At 30.7% G+C, this 14523-nt stretch overlaps 1 protein-coding gene across 2 annotated transcripts in view; it reads right to left on the bottom strand.

Moving 5' to 3' along the window:
- Positions 1 to 14523, bottom strand: part of LOC115222778 (CUGBP Elav-like family member 1-A) — a 166351-nt gene that overhangs the window by 141559 nt on the left and 10269 nt on the right. For both annotated transcript variants that reach the window (XM_029793191.2, XM_029793204.2), the window contains exon 2: positions 5542 to 5630. The gene's annotated coding sequence lies outside the window, so the exon portion shown is untranslated. The remainder of the gene's footprint in view (positions 1 to 5541; positions 5631 to 14523) is intronic.

Genomic DNA, 14523 nt, shown 5'->3' with positions numbered 1-14523 from the left:
ATGATTCAACTGGGGTCTGGGAAGCCAGAAGGCTGCACCAGGCCCAGTCTGATCTGGCAGTGTTTCTACGGCTGGATGCCCTTCCTAACGCCTTCCTTAATGTTGATCAGAAATTATGGAGTGGATGGCTAGATAGATAGCAGCAGATACTCACTGTGTCCCAAGAAAATACATATCAATATCCACAGTGACAAATTTCATTTTGCACTCCATAAGTATTTATGATGACACACACAATTATATATATGTGTATATTATGGTTATAGTTTTCAAAATTCTGAACTAGTTTTATCTTAACTAAAACACCAAGGAACAAGCTTTTTGGCTAGGAAGAAAAGTTTAGTTTTTAAATTCTTAAAATTTATCCAGAGTTTCTTTTTAAGATAAAAATTATAGACCTTATCCCAAAATTAGTGATAATACTTCATAACTTCCGTAAGTATGAAATAGTGTAACCCGAAGAAGCTGTAAAGCAAGAGATGCCTGTACTTAATGGAAAAATATGAAACCCTCACCACCAACTAATTCCTTGAAACATATTTCCAAAACAAGTCAAGACGATTAACAGTTATTCAAAGAATTTCAATTCATCACTATCAACATATTAAGGAAAAGCAATGTTTACATGACAAGTGAATGAGGCTGAAGATAGTTGCTAGTCTTTCAAATACAATCAACTAATGATTTCAAAGTATGGTAAAAAAAATTTAAAAAAAACACTGCCCAATTTCTGAACAACTTAGCAAAAATTATAAAACATCAATGAAATGGACAATAACAATTCGTAACAAAGTTTATTGTAAGAATTTCAAAATAATGATGATATTTATAATAAAGATTTCTGAAAATCAGTTGTCACTTGAAAGTATTTCCAAGTGAAGTTATGAAAACTAAATATTTACTTTAAAAATTAATAAAAGATTATTAGAATATCTGCAAAAAAACTGGCTAGGAGTGGTTTTGATTTAGAAAAAAAAAAAGGTAATTACAATATAGCTATTAGCAACCATCAAAAATAACTTTTAACTCTTTAGCATTTAACCAGTCATATCAGACCAAAATATTCTTCCGTTTTGTTCTAACCAGCCAGATTTAGCCTTATCACACCTACCCCTCAATAAAATAGACAATCACATCAACATTTCAAAGTTACAAAATAATGCATGATTAATTAAAAACAATTTGAATGAAAAAGTATTTGGCAGGCTAACCTGAATGCTAAACTTTGTACAGGTACATATAGTAAATGTAAATTAAAAGATGAGCAATTAAATGTTGATTTTGTGTTTGTTGTGTACATCTACTCAACACAGTTTCAATGATGTAAACATTGAAGATTCAATAACAGCTTAACCGACATTGAAAAACTAACTTCACAACCTTCTGTTAGCTGTTACCTCACACTACGACAACGTATAAATACTGGCCTGATCTTGTTATTCGATAGAAATCTAGTCTGTAGTGTTTGGCAATTCATGTGTTAAATAGTTAATTATGTATTATTTCACAAGTTTTCAGTTATATAATTATAAACCATAAAGAATTGTGCAACTATATTAACAAGCATTTTTATCAATCAATACAGAAATAGCAAAATCTAGTGACAGAACTTAGAATTGCTGACTGAGAGAAAAGAACAAGATGTGAGTGTACTAATAGCAAATTTATTACAATTATGTATACATGTGTGAATATATATATGTGGAGAAAATAAAGGATGCTGATGGTAACAGGATTTACTGTGATAATTCACTCTTATCACATGTACCTCCAGTGACTGGATAAGCAACAAGTACAACTCAATATGAAGTCCCATCATTGATATCTAACCAACAGACTCCTTTGATTTAATGTAATTTTTTTTTTCTTTTTTACATGTACTTTTCTGTATTGACATGTATTAGACAGGTTTCCTAAAACTGTTTTACAACTAAATGCTTTCTTGTTGCCAACCTTTCACAACAATATGGTTCCAGGTTCAATCCCACTGGGCATCACTTTAAGCAAGTATCTTTAAAATAATTCTGATTGTTCTTCCGTGACCTAGGCTGTCCGTAACACTATCATGTGGTTAGTTGAGAGGGAGGGATGTCTTTGGATACAGACACGACACAACATAGGCTATGCATTCAAGTTTTTGGGATAAAGTTTTCAGAAACAACCCAATAAGTTTACCATTAATTCTGTGAAATATTCACAGGTTCTGCTAGCCTTCTATTATATCAGAGAGGAATTTTCTTAGAATAGAACTGTACATAAGACCATCACACATGTGGGAAGGGCAGTTAGGCAGGTAAATGTGTCTGAGTCTATGCTTGCAGAGGTCTAAAAATTGGCACTGGCAGTGTTGTGTATCTTATGTTCTATAACATAGCAGTTCAACTAAGATTAATAAAAGGCTAACTGAAATACGTACTGGGATCTATGTGATCATCTAAACCCTTCAAGGCAGTGCCCAAGCATGGCTACAACCAAATAACTGAAACCAGCAAAACCACATCATCATTATACATAAGCTTTTTGATGTTTGTATGGATTGCCATGGAATCACAGCTCTCCTAGACAAGTCGAGCATGTTTCTCCCTCATAATTTCCATTTATACGTTTTGATTAGACACACCTATCTTTAAATACCATATTTCTACATATAATGATGACTATTTCTAATATTGTTTTAATGCATGTATCCTGGATGCTATCATCATCATGTCAAGCTTGCTTAGAACTGCATGACCAGGACCCCTTACCCATATATACATTCCATGGGGCTTATGACATTTCTTGTTAATGGGACATCCAATGCCATCTGTTAACTGATCAACATGTCTTAGCAGGGTGACTAATGTGATTTCAACCATAGCATACCATAGCTCAACAGAAGGTATGTAATAGCCTCTTTTGTATTATATACACCAATTTCTTTTTCTTCTATCTCATTAGCTGCTGTTGGTCATTAGTACTGGATCAGTTCCCCTCCATTTGGTATTCAAGCACTACTCTCAATGCTTCCTATCTTCAAGTAAAATGAATTTACCTGAAGCTCCCACGGAAACCCATTGACAGTCAACACATGTATAGCAGGAGACAACAAAGGAACTGCTATGCAGTCACATATAAAAGAATACTGAACACTGTTGCCCTATAAAAAAAAAGGCAAAGTGGTCATGGCTCATTTGAGACAAAACAAACACCAGCAAATAATCTACAGTGATAATTGCCTAGTATTTCCTCATCATAACAGGTTCAATTCTTGACAGGTAAATGACTAGAACACTGTTTCATTTATGTTTACAGCTATATGAAACCAGTTTAAGCCAACAGAAGATATACAAAGAGCTAAAATACTGCCAAATCATTTAATAACATATTTCCAGATAATATAAATCTCATACTAAACAGATTCTATCATCGAGCACTTAATCAGGCTAACCAGCCTAAATGCAACAGTCTACCTAAAAACAACACTGTTAGCAAACTAAATTATTCTAACAGAGCACATGGAACACACAATTTCCTAGCCAACTGGGAGCTTATAATTCATAAGCTCCCAGTTCATTCGTAATCCAGATAATCCATAATTATTAGTAAAACATACAATCCCCTACAGAGGGATAATAGTTTGTTTTGGTGACTAAGGCATAAGTTTACAAAGTTCAATTCTAAATGAAAACAGACCATTCAAGATGTGATAAACTGGTGGGGAATATGTTAAGAAACGTATACTATAGGTTGGTGAAATAACAATGGCAAATAGAGAATTGAATTAAAACTGAGGTACTTTAAAAAAATTGAAGCATTTTGCAATTTCAGTGATTATTAACAATAATCACCTAATTAAATATTCAGAGACATTTTTTTTAAAGAATTTTCCAGCTAATCAAACTATTATATTTTGGAACTGATCAGTGCAGCAAAAACGAATTAGGAAGTGAAAATTTCATTAGTTATTATGCCTTGTTTACAATGCAGCAACCAAGTGGAAAATTTATTTTTTAATACTTAGCCAATACTACTTATTAATATCTTTACCTCTCAACAGACACCCAACTTAGTATCCAAACAAAACAATACCGTTTTTCCAAGTCAGATACAGAAATAAATACAGTAGAAAATAAAACTGAAGTGAAATATCATGAACCAACTTCCTATAACATTCACAATTCAAAAATACTCTCTTTTCTAGTTAGTATACAACTCAATACAGTAGTAATAAAGCAAGGAACAGGCAGAATCATTCATTAAAGCATAAGACAAAATATCATGTAGTATATGCTCCAGCCCACTACACATTCAGCTGAAATTCCACCAAGATTGACAGTCTTTTGTCCTCTCAGAGGTGACAACATACTACAAAGGGATGATGGATTAGCAGAATTATTAGAATATTGGATTAGATGCCTAGTGATAGGTTTCAGGAATTTAGGTTCTAAATTCTTGGGTGATAGACTTCATCCATCATCCAGTTTAACACCACAGTTCCTTAGGTGCTTTAGTGGAGTTTATTCTGTTGCAAGTTTCCAATCCAAGGTTAACTTCCCCACTTGTTCCCACCATTGTTGGAAACCCTAAAGGGATATGGTCATAGATGCTGACCTTCTTATTCTAAACAATAAAAAAAAATACTCTGGAATTTAGATTTACCAAACAAGTTCAATGTTATTCTGTGCACAGAATAACCTTAAACAAGTCACATCTTTAAATAAAAATTTAAATAATCCCATTAAAAATTTACAATGACTATTTTAGAAGAAAGCCTCAGAACAACTGTTTCAAAATAATATTTTTCCAAATCTAAAAAGAGTATCAATAGAGGGCACCCTTTACAAGTTTATATAAGCTAAAAGCATAGCAGAATCTAAACCTATTTTCCAATTCAAAAAAACACTAAAGAACAGAATACAAACAACTTCAATAAGATTCAGGAGACACTACTCATTTTAGCAAGCTGATCACAATCTTTATTATTATTATTATTCCATGTTGTTCTTTTAACAAATTCTTTGGATTCACACCTACAATATAATTAATGTTGACCACAACTATTATTTTAAAGCAACTGAAACAAAACCAATGACATCCTCATATCAGATATAAGCCTCTCAACATTGTCACTTTATAATTTAAGACTGTTGTTGGATGTCCTTTACAAGAACCAATTTAAATTTCACCTAATACTGTAAAAATTATACAAAACAAAACAATAATGCAACAAAACTTATGAATCACTAGTATCTTCTGTACTACCTTAAGATAACCGATAGCAGAGAAACCAGATTAAAACTGAATTCAGAACACTGCAGCTGTTCAAATTGTAATACGGTTTATGTTTACTAAAAACCCCAACCCAACCAAAAAGGAGGGGTTCATTTCTTAATTTTTGAAAGCACTCTATAAATGGAAGTCCCATATACTTTGTCAGAAAATTTTGGAAAAATACCACACACACACACGCAAGTCATCAAAACAGAGAACAAAAATAAAATATTTTTACCATTTCTTGTGAAAAACAAATACAAATAACGTAAAATTGCGAAAAGTTACCTTTAAAGCTGGATGGTTTTTCACTGCTTTCCCCAATATCTTCGTGTAAAGATGTTTCTTGTTAGGCTTCCTTGAATCTGTAGAGCACCCTGTCATAAAAAAAAAGGAAAATTCCATGACATCAACGAGAAAGAAACATTGCACAAAAAAAAAATTTCATCCAAAACAAAGGATCAATCCTTTTAATTAGATATCCAGTTATATTACAAAATTGAAAAATTTTTTTTATCTAGATGGGAAAATACAATTAATGAGCAGTAATTAGAGGTTTGCAAGACCCCACTGGAGATCACAGACAAATATTATCCCTAAAATCTCATTCCAATCTAAATACACTTTCTTGTGAAACAAATTAGATAATCTTTTTCAACTACCATTATTTTAAGGATACTCTTAATTAACCAAATGACAACACCAAATTAAAACACTTTATTAACAAATTATGACACCTAGCCTATTTTGCCCAAATTACTGCAGAATTACTCATATACATATAAGTAAATATTAATAAAAAAAAATATGCACAAGTAAATCTGTAAATCTATGCAAATCCCACCTTAGAAATGAAGGTTATGACATTTTTATAGCATAAATCTGCAATATTTTAAATACTTAGTCAATTATTCAGACAAAGCTCATTAACAAAAATTATAATCACCAATGTAGCAGCTATAAATAATAGTCTCCAATATTTTCAAAACGAGATTCTACTCATTTAAAATTAGAGATCTACAAGTCCTGGAATATTCACTATTTTGTAGTTATATTGTTACATACAAATTTGTTGTTGAGTAAAAACAGTTAGGACATAAATAAGTTGAAAATTTAAATTTTAGCAATGTTGTAGAATAATGTTAGAAAAGGAAATAAAATTTTTGCATCTTAAGATATTTAGTCTTCAGTAGTATTCTAATCCCACCCAATAAATGACAGGACACTGAGTACCAAGGCATGGTTTAATTATATAAAACAATGTTTTTATAGCATTCTCATACACGTACACACAAGTCATGTAAAAGTAAATACAAGCAAAACTTTTATTAAAACTATATAATTAAAATTAATTTAATAAACAAAATTCCAGAACAGCCAATATGAAAACTAAACATAAAAAGTGCTAAGATTCATTTTTCAACCAATGTTTAAAAGGATTTAAGGAACATAGTCAAACAGGTACAGGGGCCTAGTGGTGTAATTACATTCAGATTGGAAATAGTCTTTGAGTCCCTTATCCTTTCAAAAAAAAAAAGAAAAAAAAATCATCACCAACAATGTGGTTAATATCCAAAAAATTATAACCTTGACCAGAAGCCTTGTTATTTCATTATTCTGAAAACACAGTTGTTTAACAAAATTACTAAGATTATAATTAACAATATTGGACTAAAATTAGAGCAAATTTAAATCTTGAAAACAAGCAGTAAAGCTTAGGATAATTTAGCACTATAATTAGTTTGAACAACACTGTAGACTTGAATAACTGTCAATGATTAAGATTACAATTAATCAGCAATAAAGGTAACCAGAATAAACAAAATAATTTCTAGATATTCATTAGGCATCCTAACACAAACAAGGTTTACTAATATAGTTTCTACTGAGCTGTCAGTTTTCTCTCCCCCAACCCCATATATATATATCTATATACACTTTCAGTCAACATCGCACTTTCTATCAATAGCTACAGAAAAACAAACATACTCCAGATAGGATTTTCCTTAAAAGCCTCTTCTTGTCAGAATATCAATTTCTCATCCTTGAATAATTTTGGTTTAAAACAAGATGATTCCACAGGAAGCTATCAGAATAAATTCATTCACCAACAAAAAAGTATCAGAACAGTTATTTAAATCCAGTTATAGAACAACTCTGGCCAGGCAGGAGAAGATACACATATAAAATGAGTCTCAATGAAAGCAGAATTACTTAAGAGGTTAAAAGCACTCAAAATATGCAATTTTAGCAATATTGATAAAATAGAATCGATTTTGGTGTTAATTTTGACAGGTTTAACACTATATTATGCTGACAGATATGGTTCTAAGCTGCCATATTTTCAGAAATGATTCCAGTAACAGCTAACATTTACTGAAGCTTAAATTTTAATTAAAATTGGAATTTAATAATAAGCCATCAAGAAAAACAAGTTATGCCAAGATGCTTTCAGCAAAGGATCAACGGATGTTGTTTCAGCCAAAACATAATTTTTCCTTTACAACAAAATTCCTCAGTAAAATAGAAACTACATCTTTTAAATGGGGAAAATATCTAAAAATATGATTGTAAAAAGAGACAATTTCTGTTTCTTCAATAAAATCTACAAAAGAAAAATGGTAACTAAGAAATATTACTCACATCTTAACTAAGTCATGTTAACATTAACTCAAAGATTCTACATAATGCCTCAAGCCATTTAATTTGTTATAAGGAAATTTCCCTAGAATATTCCCTTTTCATATAATGATCTTTACTCAACTATGATTTCTTTAGACAATGCAAGCGGCATTTTTCAATGTAAAAGAAGGAATACACTTAATAATCAGCAAATTACACTATTAATCATATAGATTACAGCTAAATATCAAGTCAATCTTGACAAGATTTGGAGTCTATCATTCTATCACAACGTGTACAAATATATTCAAAGAATCTTTCAAAATACCTTGTTATTAATTTTTAATATTAACACAATCCACCACAGTAAACAAATATCAAGATGAAATCTATGTACTATTAACCCATAGACAGGAATTCACCAAGCTCCTTTCCTACCAACACAAGATACTATACCACACCAATAATCAAGTCCCTTGCTCTAAGTTTTGAATCTCTGTTTGAACCTGGTTGGGAAGGTAACATGACCAGACCTGCCAACAGGCTATCACTAAAGATTTAGCGAAAAGTACAGGCAACTCAAGAATTGATTAAATCATGTAATTTGGTGGGGGGGGGGGCTTGCAGCTAAAGGCAGCACCAGCAACCTCAGCATCCTTTATCTGCAATGATTAATATGCCATAGGGTTGTTTTCTTTCTTCATTTGTAATTCATTTGAATATAACCCAGAGAAATATTCCAGATGATTAAAATGGAAGATTGAGACAAGAATTCTGTATAGAATGTAGTACTCTAAATTAATGAGTTAATTTAAAGGCTATAGATTTTGAAATAACCTACAATATATTAATCAGTATTCAAAATTATGTGTCATATTTCAAACAACCTACAAATATATTTATCAGAATCAGTAATGTATAATTCTGAAGAGTGATAAAAAAAAAATATATGCACTAATAAAATGTATAAAACACTAACACAGCAAAAAATATTTGTGTGAAATTAAATTATTATCTATGCAGTCGTTACATATGCATATACACACAAGGGGTTAGCAGTAAAGTAGACTTTCAAAATTCAGATCTTGTCAGGATCAACAAAAATCAATATGTGATCAATGATAGAAATAACAACTATCTCAGCCTCGAAGTAAAAATCAATAAAAGGGAAGTAGTTCACTAGGTGTGAAATATAGCTTGACTTAAACCTATTTACATATTTTTTAATCCATTAACTTCCCCAGAGAGAAGTTGCCAGATTATATATATATTAAGAATATGAATATTTAATTAAATGAAAATGCCATTTACTCATTACTTTCCTTATTTCTTAGAACAGATAGTAATGTTCCAGAAGACTAAGTCTCACCTATTGTATCATCCCTATCCTTTTCAACACGTACAAGTCTTAATAAAAGTGTGGCAAAGAATTCATTTGAGTGGAGACACACCTAACTATAACATCAGTTGAATCCATCAGAAACAGACCATCAATGAAAATCCAAAAGAAATACCACTTCAAAAAGTTTAAGAAAGAACACAAAAGCAGTCTTTAAATGCTGATATACATAATAACCTTTCAGTCAAAAATGCATCAAAATAATAAATAATTATCAGTTTCGAAGATGAATGTTAAAATGTTTTGAAGAATACACATATTGTACCATTAAAATAAAGCTGGCTCTGTTGATGTTATCTATTAACATTGTCTAGCACAACTACATACATCAATGTAGAATACGTATTTTCTTCTCTGACTGAATGAACAATTGGTGGAAAAGCAAAATGTTGAAGCCAGTGAATATTGTTTCACTGTAACTTATAATTAAAATAAGTCGAGAGGCAAGCAGAATGTTCAGAGTATAGCTAAAGAAACAGATAACAGACCATTGTTTAACGAGAGGCTACATTCAAAAGACCACAATAATATTAAGATACTTATGAATGGTTCCAAAAACCAATTACTAAACAGCAAAAGAGTCTAAAAGAAAATGAAATGGTACAACAAGAATACAGAACTAATTTCACTTCGCTTATTATTGCCTTCAGAACTTTAACAATCAGTCATTTAATTCAAGTACAGGTACTTTTGATTTCTGCAGTCTAACTAACTTTATTATTAGAAAATAGTGAAGAAGTCTTTAAAAAGATGGATAGTAAATGAAGCTATGTAGATATGAACAGTCTCCTGGCTACTTCTTTTTGTTAGTGAGAAGAGAATGAATTATCTATGTAATCAGAGTGGAAAAGTCTTATATTTTATATCTACAGAGTATAATTTAATTTTCAGCTTGCACCAAACAATATCATAGACGCAGTTGAGATTTTCAAAATAATAAACTATGTATTTACAGCATGCAAAATAGACACAGGTTCGATTTCAACTCAAACCAGATTATCATAGATTGGTTTCAAAAATATTTCTTTTAATGAAACAGACTCAGAAATATATATTATTACTTTCACAAACAATGGAAATAATAAAATTAAAGACATTCATAAAACATTTAACTTTAGAGAGGAATGAAAAGCTTAAAATCTAGTATTGAGGTGATAGCAGTATTACATACTCATGAATTTATTTCAGCTTTTATAATGATAATAGAGGTGCTTCAGCCACTGATTGAACAAGAAACTCTCAGTTAAATGGGAAGCACTGCCATAGAAAATGACCAAGAAATAATGGAAAGGTTTTTCTCATTTCAGTTTAGATTTATGAATTATATGAGTTTTCTAGGAACATTTTCATGAAATAATCTATAGTAATAAAAAAAAAAATCTCTAACAGCATCAGAGAATATTTAAACAAAAAGAAAATATTGGAAGGTAATAAAGCAACAAAATAAAATAGGTATGTTAAGAAACATCTTCAGAAATATTAAGCTATCACAGTTGAATGATGTGGAAAAAAATGTTAAAGTTAACTGTGTATCAGATACAGCAGTTATATAGACTTAAAAAGCCAAGCTGCATGTTCTTGATTTAAAACTAAAATCAATAAATAATGCAAGCAATTGCATTTTTTCCCTTGCTTTCAGACTTAAGATAGCAACCAAATTAAATTTTCCATAAATTTTTCTTTTACATTAAGGTAATCAATAAAACTTTTCTTCATGTTAAATAGAGTTTTTAACCCCGATTCATTATCAATCAGTTTTTCTGAAATTTTATCTCTAAAGGAACAACACTCAACTGCAATTTTTATCATTCAACAGTGCTGATAGATTTACATATATTTCAACTGAGTCATTATATTTTCTCATCAATAATTCAAAAGTGTTCAGACACAAGTCCTATACCTTCAATTATAATCATAAAAACAAATTTGTTCTCTTTCACGGGGATTTCACATTTCAATACTATTGTTATAAACTTATTTCTTCTGTTTAATCTAGAAAGCAGTATAAAGACAGTCAATACTTTTGAAAGTAGGAACATCCTTAAGCTCCATTCCAAGTATAATGCAACATCTTAAACAACAAAAAATAATTCAAGAATCAAAGAAAAAAAATCTATGCCTTAACAGAATCTCATCCATAATGTTAGAACAATACAAACCTAAATTTAGACATTCTTCTGTTGCATTAAATGTGCTAAACCTAAATTTAGACATTCTTCTGTTGTATTAAATGTGCTAAACCTAAATTTAGACATTCTTCTGTTGCATTAAATGTGCTAAGAAATATAAACAAAGAATATACCAACCATTGATAGGCACCATATTTCTGAATTGATGACCAAAGACAAAATATTCTCACAAACGATTTCATATTAGTACTAATTTGATAAACTATTTACTTGAATCTTAACTGACTTAACACTACATTCTTAATTCAGAGCGTTCTATAAAATTAAACTTTAAAGTAGTCTAATCCATTTAGAACAATATTCATTAATAAATAAAATCAAAGAGAAAGACACTACAAACAGAGAAATCAGTTAGCAATTTATTCATATTAATGTTAGATTTAAAACACAAGTGGAATTGTGAGTTAATCACATTTTTGCCCGTTTCTATGATGCTGGCAAGATGCTAACAGAAATCATACTGATGCAAGATTATAATCAATAGATCGGCAAAAACAAAAAGAAAAGCACAAACAAAAGAGAATCTATCAGCAAGAGTTGAATAGCTAATTAGCCTATATAATGGTAGCAAGTTAAATGATAGCTAGAATCTCAAAGGAACTTCTTGTTTAATGAAACCCAAAACCAGATTTTTGGTGAAAAGATCAAATGTTTTCTTTCTACGGAATACAGCATAAAGATGAAATGGGAAGAAAAATGCAAGTAAACCATACAATGGCTCAGTACAAGATTTTGTATTCATTTTATTAGAGAAAAAAAAATCCTAAAGCTTGTTTGTGTTGTGTCAGAATTTTTGATGCTGGTAAATGCAGTAATAGTCAATTGAAGTAACCATACAATATTACTGGTTCTGATTTTATTTGCCCTACCACATTATAATGAAAGGCACATAGCTAAATATAGAAAATTAACTTAGAGGGATTACTCTAATATAAATGCAAAAACTAATTTGTGTGTATCAGTGTGTCACTTAGATCCCCTCTCTCATTTTTCCTTGACACTTCTACTATTGCTCATACTGGGGTGAGAGTAATAGTAGGCATAAGATGGTGAGGTGGTGGCGAAGACAGAGAGAGATGGGGAAAGAGAGACAGAAATTTAGGGAGAGTTGATGTTTTTATTAAAAGTAATAGTGTTGAGGGTGGTAGTGGGAGTAATGATAAGAGAGAAAGTGGGTATGTGAGAGAACTTTTAAGCGAGTCAATAATAGTTTTAAAATATCTGCCCTTTGGGGGGAAGTATTGAGATTTTTTCTTCTGAATTTTTTTTTTTTTTTACAGCTAAGAAGCAAAAATGGAATTAAGAATTTTTGTGGCACATACCATTACTTCAAGTTCAATACTGCAATGCATTTAAGCAATTAGTACTGAAAGTAGTATCATTGAACATGAAGTTAATAAAACCATAATGGAAAAATGCATAGGATGGTAATGCCATCCATTCTAGACTTACCAAAAGTATACCAAATCTAAGCTTTTATTCAGAAACATCTTATGTAAATTAGTTATAAACCAACATACTAAAATTCACTGTTGATTCAAAAACCACTAACTACTATAGTAGGAAGCTCAATATTTTTATAGAAATTTATAAAAATAACTTCCTAAAAACTTAGTGAAAGAGCAAATAATATGTTGATGTAAAATCAAATTAAATGAGGAAACACATTTTTGTTAGAAATACTTGTGTTCTTGGAGTAGTTTTCAAAACTGAAAACCTTCCTGACAACTATTAATGGCAGGAAGACAAGACCAAACACATGGAACAACTATAACAGGTTGTTGTTCTGGTTGTTTTACGTCTAGGTCAATATTGATCCAGCAGAGCTATTTATCAAAGGTGTTCCAGCCATGAACATAAGACAGTTAGCTGGGTGTAGTTTGAGAGGAATCTATCTGGTTGAGAGGCTTCCTTGCTATTTAAAGATGTAGTAGGTCTTGAAATAGAGAAACAACTTAACAAAACAATAAAAATTCAATAAAGGTTTTCACGATGACATCTTTTTTATAAATGAAAAAAAATTAAATTCCATCATGCAAATTGTGAACAAAATGTAATACAAATGAGATGGGTTAAGTGTGAATCAGACATTTTGTAACTATCCATATACTGTGTGGGTTTTTAACCCTTTTGATACCAAGCTAAAATTTTGTTTTAATGTATGCTCCAAATACCAGCTTAATAACAACAAAATTATTTTACTAAATTCCCCCCTTGTTTCCAAAATTAATAACAGCAGTAAAAGAAATATGGTAACAAAAAGATTGAAATAGGTATATTGTATTCTGCATGTAGTAAGAAACAAGAGATGAAAAGCATTAGTGTCTTGAAAAGAATCCAGTCGTAAAATACTGCTTCAGAATTTCTCACAACCTGGAAAACCAGACATAAAAATAATCATGGTGATGAAGCATATTCATGAGGAAATTTAATATATAATATCAAATCTTGTCATGAATATTTTGAACTTTACAGAGGAAAATAAACACACCATTTCAATAAATGATATTCTACCATTTCTACAAATTATAAATTGTGTAATTTTAAGAATGATAACTCAAGATATGAGGGAAATAATGCTGTCAACATCAGAAGTATTATATAGCTTAAAGACGTCTAAAATGACGGTTGGTTGAAATGCCTAGACACAATCAGAGCATTACATGACATCTAAAACATTTGAATTAGAATCTTTTCTCATGGCAGAAAACATTGGGAAGTGACCAGCTATTTATAAAAATTTAATTAAGCTTTAGCAATTACTTAGCAACAAATTTTCAAAAATAAGCTTTAGCAATTACTTAGCAACAAATTTTCAAAAATAACTGTTTTCCATGCTGGCATGGATTGGGTAATTTGGCAGAAGACTGCACCAGGCTTCATTGTCAGTTTTGGCAAGGTTTTTACATCTAGATGCCCTTCCTAACACCAACCACCTTATAGAAGGGATATAATATTTGATTACAATCAGAATACAAAGCAATCTTGCAAAGTTCCCAAAATTAAACAGCTACCTTAGTAGTTTATTGAGGTAAGAGAATAGCTGAAATATGTAAGAGC

This window comes from Octopus sinensis, linkage group LG2 (assembly GCF_006345805.1).
Source record: "Octopus sinensis linkage group LG2, ASM634580v1, whole genome shotgun sequence".
Lineage (NCBI taxonomy): Eukaryota > Metazoa > Mollusca > Cephalopoda > Octopoda > Octopodidae > Octopus > Octopus sinensis.
This window is presented reverse-complemented; position numbering and strand designations above follow the sequence as displayed.